This window comes from Mobula hypostoma, chromosome 5, assembly GCF_963921235.1.
Source record: "Mobula hypostoma chromosome 5, sMobHyp1.1, whole genome shotgun sequence".
Classification (NCBI taxonomy): domain Eukaryota; kingdom Metazoa; phylum Chordata; class Chondrichthyes; order Myliobatiformes; family Myliobatidae; genus Mobula; species Mobula hypostoma.
The window spans coordinates 61933218-61942242 of NC_086101.1; the positions used below are offsets into that span (position 1 = coordinate 61933218).

The window sequence follows — 9025 nt, forward strand, 5'->3', positions numbered from 1 at the left end:
ACCCCCACTACCCAGGACATGCCCTCATCTCATTGCTACCATCAGGAAGGAGGTACAGAAGCCTGAAGGCTCACACTCATGATTCAGGAACAGCATTCTCCCCTTCGCCATTAGATTTCTGAATGGACATGAAATCCATGAAAATTACCTAATTACTTTTTATTTCTGTTTTATGGCATGCACTACTTATTTAACTATTTTATATATATATATGTGTGTGTATGTATGTATGTATGTGTGTGTGTATATGTATATAGTAATTCACATTTTTTTTCTGTATTATCATGTATTGCATTGAACTGCTGCCGCAAAGCTGACAAATTTCACGACATATGCCGATGATATTAAACCTGATTCGGATTCTGAAATAAGCAGGTGGTGAATACATTGGGGAAAGTGTTTCAGAATTGTGATGCTGGATGCAGAGCAAGCCAACAATCTAGCCTTTGCTAGGGGTTCTGCTAGCACTTGTGAGTATTCAGCTATTAAATCTGCATTGAGTCCTGCACATGCTGTAAAAGCTGGAAACGTGAGACTTGCTGACTAAATCTGTCAGTTTAAGCTGCTGCTGGACTCTCGATAGATTTGCAGTCCCTAGGCTGCGTTCCCTGAGGTGTAGCCACCACCAGATCTGCCAGATGTTGAGGGCCAGGAGCTAAGCCTTCTACATCTGACCCAAGCAAAGGCAATTTTGGAAACGCGAGTGTGCACTCAAAGACACAGCTTTATTCTTTCAAATTTTTTACAGAAACAACAATTAGCTAATTTCTAATAGAAGTTTAGGACTCAATTAATAGTTACAGGCTAACAAAGTTAAGTCTTATATAAGAAGCATTGTTACCTTATACAGCTAGAAAGATAGATTGGAATCTACAAATGAGTTCATTTCCATACACAATTAATTTAAAATTCTCGTTTGATTACTGTTAAATAAGATTCAATCCACTCAGCATTAAGCAATTTTTATTTATTGCGCTCTGTTTATTATTAACTAATGCTAACATTCAAAAAAATTAAATGTGCATTTCGCGTTTGGCTGTAAGAGCATTACATGGCCATAGAGTCATGCAGCATAGAAACCAGCCTTTCAGCCCTGGATAATCCAATCATATAAAAGATATGCAAAGATTTTGTACGTCAAATAAAATAACATTTAATAATAATCAAATAAACTTCTGAGAACCTTAAACACAAGATGTACAGTTTTGCCTTTCTGCTGCGATGGACACAGGATCCATGGAAATTTCACCGATCTGATAGATACTGTGAGCGTTCCATGCCATTGTTGTGGCCGTTGTTTAGGTAAAATATCAACATTGTGTGAATACATACATCTTTCTGCTGGAGGTGATGATGTGGGGGGACGGACGAGTGCAGGAAATGTGGAGACATCTATATGGAATCAAACTACAAGCTAGACTTTGGGAAAAAAAATTGATAGCAGGTAGAGATCTGTGATACATACAATATAAGCCTTGAATTTCTGAGGTCAAGGATGCATTCATTCTGTTTTAAGATGCTTTGTCTGATGCTTTTCAGTATTGCTTAGATATACATCAACAGCAAGCAACCTGCCACGGTAGTGTAGAGGTTAGCACCATGCTTTACAGTGTGAGCTGTAAGATTGCAATTCAGTTCCCACCGCTGTCTGTGAGGAGTTTGCACGTTCTCCCTAACCGGATGCTTTCATTTCCTACCGCATTCTAAAGACATATGGTTAGGCTTAGTGAATTGTGGGCATGCTATGTTGCACCTGAATCACGGCCCAGCACAATCCTTGCTGATTGATTTAACACAAAGGACGCATTTCACTGTATTTTTCAATGTACATGTGGCAAATAAAGCACATCTCTCGTCTATCTCTAATTTTAGGGAATTGAATTCCAAAGGCTAAATATTGAAATAAAGCAGAAAATGCTAGAAATACTCACCAAATAAAACAGCATCTTTGGTGAGAGAAACTAATGCTTCAGGCAATGATCTGTTATTTATTGAAACAGGAGTAAAATGACATAATGATATAGTGTTACTGACCAGGGAGGAAGTTATAGGATTACGTAATGCTGGCATTTTGCTCCTACAATAAACATGCAAAAGATTACAGGATAAAGTTTCACATAGTGAGAATTTTTTAATTGCAGTGACGAGGAAGAAAGGAACACTACATCAGTCATACATGCTCACATCGTTGTAGGGGTTTCATGATAATCATATTCACAACATTCTATTCTGAATCTGGTAGTTGTTGTCTACATTTTTCTTTATGTTTTGCACAAAACAAAACCAAGAAAACTTGGTTGTGCTTTACTAGTTATAAAGTTTGGGAGTAACTGTATAACTGTTAATGTCTAAGGTCTCCTGAATCTCGAGAAGATTATTTCCCAAATCTTAAACAAAGCTGGTATTGAGAATTGATTAGCATTACTTGAGCTACTGGACTTGTTAAAGAGATGGCTGTAGGTAACCAAAGACACTGAAGAGAACTTCTCCTGGAGGACTTCCTTCTACTACTCCTAAAACATTGTATGTCACTGTGAACTATAATTGGTCCCTCTCCACATTTCTTCTCCCAAAACATAGTTCAAGGAAAGCCAAAGATTTCAAACAAATTCATTCCCCAATATAATGTGGGCTGCATTTTGAGTTTTAACATACACCACCAACTCATAACTGTCACTGAAATGAAGCCAAATAGATAAGGCTGCTTTAGTCCAAGCACTCCAGCTTTTAACCAGCCTATTGCACATCACTAAAACTCTCCTATGTGCAATGAACTCAGGTGAATTATCACACTGTTGGTTTCTCTACAGGACTATCAAAAATGATATATAGTTATTGGGGAAGAATAATAAGAAAAGTTTGAATTTTTGAAGAAGGAACTATATTGAAGGGATGGTAAAAGAGTTTCATTGTGTGCTGAAAGCTCGACAATCTTGATGCTATAATGGACAGAGTAAAGACTTTCCAGGGAACTCATAAAGTACAAAATTGTTCTTTTGACAATTTCACATCAAGGATTCAGTCTGTGACCTGCCCTCATTCCAGAAGTTAACAGCCAGAATTGATTCTTATTTCCAAATGTTTCACTTGAAACATCGCTTGACAATTTTTGATATCTGTTTTCTCTAAAGTCATAATAGCTTCTGAGTAACAGCAATTGGAACCATGTTTTGAATTTTGAATTTGTTTAAAACTGCAAGGTGTTTTTAAGTCACATTGACAATGTTAGCACATGTTTACAATGTTCCCCATGTAGTTGTGAACTTCACAGCACAGCTATGTGGGCTGTGCTGGAATCTTCATTTTAACAGTATGTTTCTATTCCTGTAGTGGAGAGATTAGTATTGGATGAGGTGCTGAGCAAATGTGATATCTGTTGTTTTTGATGTAGGTTGAGCCTGCAGTAGGTGGTGATATTTCAGTTTCTTGACAGTCGCATTGTATGCTTTGTTCAATTGATTGTCATATGTTTTGGATCAAAATTGTTGTGACTGAGTGATTTATCACTTCCCTTTCATGTGTTATCTCTCCAGTACTTCACACTGGGCTTCTAGTATGTATGAAATTGGATTTTTTTCCAGTCTTAGAGCTCTATGATATCTGTAGCCTGAATTGGGTCTGTGTTTGTGTAATGGTTTCATATTTAATAATTTAGCCTTCAATTTTAATTTTCTGCTGTGCATTGTATTCTATTCCTGATACATTCTGTTTATTCCTTCAGATTTTTGCTCTTTTAATGGATTTTTGAAACTATTGTTTCCAAAATTCTGGATTATTTGATTGATATTATATCTATTATGAAGCTATTTATTCAGTTTAATGAAATGTTTCTTTTGATACATTCTCATGCTCAGGTCTTCAATCTGTAATTCAGTGCCATAGACACAGCTCAGCTTTATATTGTCAAACAATCACTCAGTTTTGAATGTTTTACATCCTCTGAGGTACTGGCAAGATATGTTATTCTTTAAGTTTTACCAGGTTCGGATATGGCCCAGGTGCGGAGTGACAGACACTGAAGCAGATCGATATTTCACAGACTTTACTGCAAACAGTGTTAAAAGGGAAAATAAAACAATAAGCACTCAGACAAACAGGACTGTTAACTAAAACTCTCAGATGGAAAACGAAACCTACATTGCAGCTGTGATAACTTCTACTTTGAAGAAGGACTACTCGACAACTTCAAACCCAAAGGAACAACTTTATCTGGGATGGCAAAACCGATATTTACATACAGAGGCTTTCACTGAACCGTACTGCATGGCAGTGAAGCTATACACATGTACACCGGACAAGAAAACGGAAGTAAAACCCCTCCAACCCCGGAACCAGCCTCTCTTTACAACAGCTTCCCCGAGTGGGAGTATTGCTATATTATCATTATCCTAATTAGTATTAACTTATTTTTATAATGCTCACATTACAACACCTCTTCCCCTTTAAATTCCAACAATCCCCAAATGTAAAAGAACTGGGCAACAAAAACAGTGGTGTCATTAGCTTGCGTACCTCTGAAACTTATACACGTGTCTCAGCAACAGTTTACCAATACAAAACACCTGAAAACCATGGCAGAGTCAACATTCAGTCTAACACAAAAAGAACTATCAAGTCAAACATTCAGTCTGTCAGGAGGTTTGCGAGTGCGCTGTGATTTGCACACTATCCCTGGTGACCAAGCAGGCACCACTGGTGGGGGTGTTTTGGGTGCATCTGGTGTTGGAAGCATGTGAGGGGTCTGTATGTCTGTGTGAAAATGTCCATCCTCTTCAGGGGACCCCGACCCCTCTGCCAGTATATCTCTATCTCCATCTCTATCTCGCGCTCGCTCTCTCTCCCTCTCCCTCTCCCCTCCCCCTTCCCCCCCCTCCCTCTCTCTCTCTCTCTCTCTCTCTCTCTCTCTGGCAAAGTCACTGGTGGACATGCTTCCACAGTAGTCTGTCTCACCATTGGAAATGCTGTGGAACTGTCTGCCTCTGAGCCTGTATCATGACGCAGGTGCACATAGTCCCGCAAAACACGCCCACCAGACACGCCTAACAACATAGGAGACAGGACCACTCTGGTTAAGAATAACCCCAGGTAGCCATTGGTGATTGTTTCTCACATAGGCATTGTCATCCAGTTTTAACTGTCTCTCTCTCACATGATGATCATGACCCTCCTTCTGCTTTCCCTGCTTTCTCTCCCCTTTTGCCTTCATGTCCGGGCACAGCAGGTCCTATCTTGACTTGGGCCTATGCCCCATCAGCATCTCTGCTGGAGTCTGTGCAGTAGTAGTCTGTGACGTGAGGCTGTACTTAAACAGAAAACATGAAAGCCAAGTGCTAAGAGAGTCCCCTGTCATCCACCTCAGGCCTTCCTTCACTGTCTGAACAGCCCACTCAGCCAAGCCATTTGAGGCTGGATGGAAAGGAGTTGTCCAAATGTGATGAGTGCTGTTCTGCTGCATGAACATACTGAACAGTTCACTGGTGAACATTGGGCCATTATCAGTGACCAGAGTGTCAGGCAACCGTGGACTGCAAACACTTGCTTGAGTTTGTCTATGGTTGAGTGGGCTGTGATGTTGCTCATGATGTGAGCTTCGATCCATTTAGAATGCACATCTACCATTACAAGAAACACCTGTCCCATTAAGGGGCCAGAAAAGGTCCAAATGTAGCCTAGACCAGGGGTGGTCTGGCCACTCCCATGGGTGCAAAGGAGCTGGTGGTGCCATGTTCTGATTGGTCTGACATTGTGTGCATGATTTTACCTTGTTCTCCAGATCCTGATCCATTCTTGGCCACCAGACATAGGATCTTGCCAGGCTTTTCTTCCGAGACACCCCTGGATGAGTCTCATGAATTTCCTCCACGATCTGTGAACGGCCAGGGGGCGGGACGATGACCCTCGCCCCCCAGAAAATTCAGCCATCCTGCAGACTGAGTTCTGTCTTGTGTTTGGCATAAGGTCTCAGTTCCTCTCCTTCCATGACACTGGGCCAACCTTGTAAAAGGAAAGTCTTGACTTGGGACAGGACTGGGTCCTCTCTGTCCACTGCTTGATCTGGGTGTCCCTTACAGGTGTCTCTGACAGCCTCTCCAATGAAAACTCAGACTCTAGAGGCACATATGTAGTAGCATGTGTCTCAGGTAAAGGTAGTCGGCGCAGCGCATCGATGTTTGCATTATCCCTACCCGCTCTGTACACTATAGTGCACTGGTAGGCTGACAATGTGAGAGCCTAATGCTGTATCCTGGCTGAGGCTAGCGGAAGGATGCAGCTGGTCTCACTGAACAGGCTCATCAGTGGTTTATGGTCCGTATAAATTGTGAATGCACATCCATAGAGGTACTGATGAAAGTGTTTGACCCCAAAAACAATAGCCAGATCTTCTTTGTCTAGCTGTGAATATCCCTTCTCAGCAGCTGTCGGGGTACGTGAAGCAAAACCAATAGGCTTCTCTGAACGGTCCTCCATTACATGTGAGAGAACTGCCCCGACTCCATAGGGCGAGGCATCGCATGCAAGGGTGATATCCTTGTCTGGGTCATAGTGAACAAGCAGCTTCACTGATTGGAGGAGTACTTTCTCTTCCTTGAAAGTTTTCTCCTGCTCTTCACCCTACTGCCACTTACTGTCACTGTGAAGCAGCTTGTACAGAGGGGCCAAAACCTTTGAGAGGTCAGGAAGAAACTTGCCATGACTCAACATGCCCAAAAATGACCTGAGTTCAGTGACGCTCTTGGGGCTTGGGGCCTCCTTGATAGCTCTCACTTTGTCCTCCACTGGGCAGAGCCCCTCAGCTGTGATCTTGTGTCCCAGGTAGATCACACTCAGTGCCAGGAACACACATTTGCCACATTTCAATCCCAGCCCTGCGTCTGAGAGCCTCTTCAGCACCTGTACTAAGTTAGCCAGATGTTCCACCTCCGTGGCCCCCGTGATCAAAATATCATCAAGATACATTTCTACGTGCGGAATCCCCTGCAGCAAAGTGTCCATTGTCCTTTGGAAAATAGCAGGGCTGGACGCCACTCCAAACACCAGGGGATTGTATTTGAATAATCCTTTATGCGTGTTGATTGTGTCGTACTCCTTTGAATCCTTGTCGAGCAACAGCTGTTGGTAGGCGTGGCTCGTGTCCAGTTTTGTAAACAGCTTACCCCCTGACAGGGTTGCAAACAGGTCATCCACCCGTGGCAATGGGTACTCCTCCAGCCTAAGCTAAGACCTGATTCACCATAAGCTTATAGTCCCCACATATCCTTGCTGTTTTGTCTGCCTTCAAAACTGGAACAATGGGAGCCACCCACCTTGAAAACTGGATGGGCTCAATAATGCCCAGCCTCTGTAAATGTTCCAGCTCCTCCTCGACTTTGTCTTTCATGGCATAGGGCACCAACCTGGGCTTAAAAAAACGTGGTGTAGCCTCAGGGTCGACATGGAGTTTCAGTGTCACGCCCTTCAGTGTTCCCAGCTCGTCCCTGAAAACGTCGCTGTACCACTGCAGAATGTCCTCCGTTGTGTGTACATACTTAATTTCATGCCAGTTTAGCCAGATTTTGCGAAGCCAAACGCAGCCCAAAAGTCTGGGCCCACTGCCCTTAGCTATCACCAGCCTGGCTTCAGCCTTCTGACCCTTGGCTGAAATGTTCACATATAACACTCTTAAATAAGGTATGGGCTGGCCCATATAGGTCCTGAGTCTGAGCTTTGACGGTCTGATGGGAAGCAGGTTGGACCTCCATGTCTTCCTGTAGGTCTCACTGATGGCCGATGCAGTAGCCCCTGAATCAATCTCAAACTTAATGTCCTTTCCCCTGACAATGACTGTGGCATAATATGGTTCAGCTTGTTCCTCATCCGTTTCCACTCCAAACATGTTGTAGGCACATGCTGCCTCTTCGTCTGCTTCCTCGAGGTGGTGTGTGGTTGCCTGAGCCTGTTGAGGTTTCCCCTGCCCAGGCTTAACCTTACCCTTTGAACTCCTGCACTTTTTGTCTAAGTGTCCCTTTTTGCTACAAGCATGGCAGACAGTGTCTTTGAAATTGCAATCATTTGCGTAGTGCGTCCCTCCACACTTAAAACATTCCACCTGCTTTGCCAGTTTACCAGTCTCCCTCCTGACTTCGTGCACTGCTGCCAACTGCGAACCCCCATGTCCTTTCTGGATATTCTTGGCATTATTAGCAGCCATGTCCATGCCTTGGGAATTCTCTAGGTCTTCCTTGAAAGTCAAAAGTGGGGTTTCCCCCAGCAGGCAGCGTTGTATGGCATCATTATTAATGCCGCATACCAATCTGTCACGGAGCATGTCATCCAACACTGCCCCAAAATCACAATGCTCTGACAGCTGCCAAAACTCGGCCACAAAATTGGCCACAGACTGACCTGGCTTCCTGAAATGGCTGTGAAACTTAAACTGCTGGACTGTTGGACTATCACAGAAGGTTTCAGACTGTTGTGGTTCCCCACGAGCTTGACCAGTTTGCCATATGGAATGTCCCCCAGTTTCCACGGTGTGGCGAAGTTCGTTATCACCTTGTAAGTCTTTGCCCCACATACACTCAGGAGAATAGAGCACTTCTTGGCCTCCTCAGTAATTCCATTAGCACAGAAAAAATGTCCCAACCTTTCCTCATACTCTGGCCAGTCCTCCGTTACCTCCACAAATTCACCAATAGTCCCAAACGTAGCTATCTGAACGCACGGTTCCTTGTCCCTGTTCAGCTCCCATTCGGACAACGGCCCCCTTTTCCCCTGCACTGCTCCTCCTCAGTACTGCTGCTCATACGTAGCCGCCTAACGAACTAGCACACTGTATCCTAGCTAAAATTAACAACAAAAACGAAACGGGACGAAACAGGACGACACGTCTCAAAAAAAACCAGTTCACCTCATTGTCAAAAATATGTGGTAACTTCTACTTTGAAGAAGGACCACTCGACAACTTCATGCCCAAAGGAAACAATTTTATCTGGGACGACAAAACCGATATTTACATACAGAAGCTTTCACTGAACCGTACTGCATG

General features: G+C 43.2%; 1 pseudogene; it reads right to left on the bottom strand.

The window, feature by feature from the left end:
- Positions 1-2053: 2053 nt before the first annotated feature.
- On the bottom strand, positions 2054-8554 carry LOC134347313 (uncharacterized protein K02A2.6-like; annotated as a pseudogene).
- Between the last annotated feature and the right edge of the window lie 471 nt (positions 8555-9025).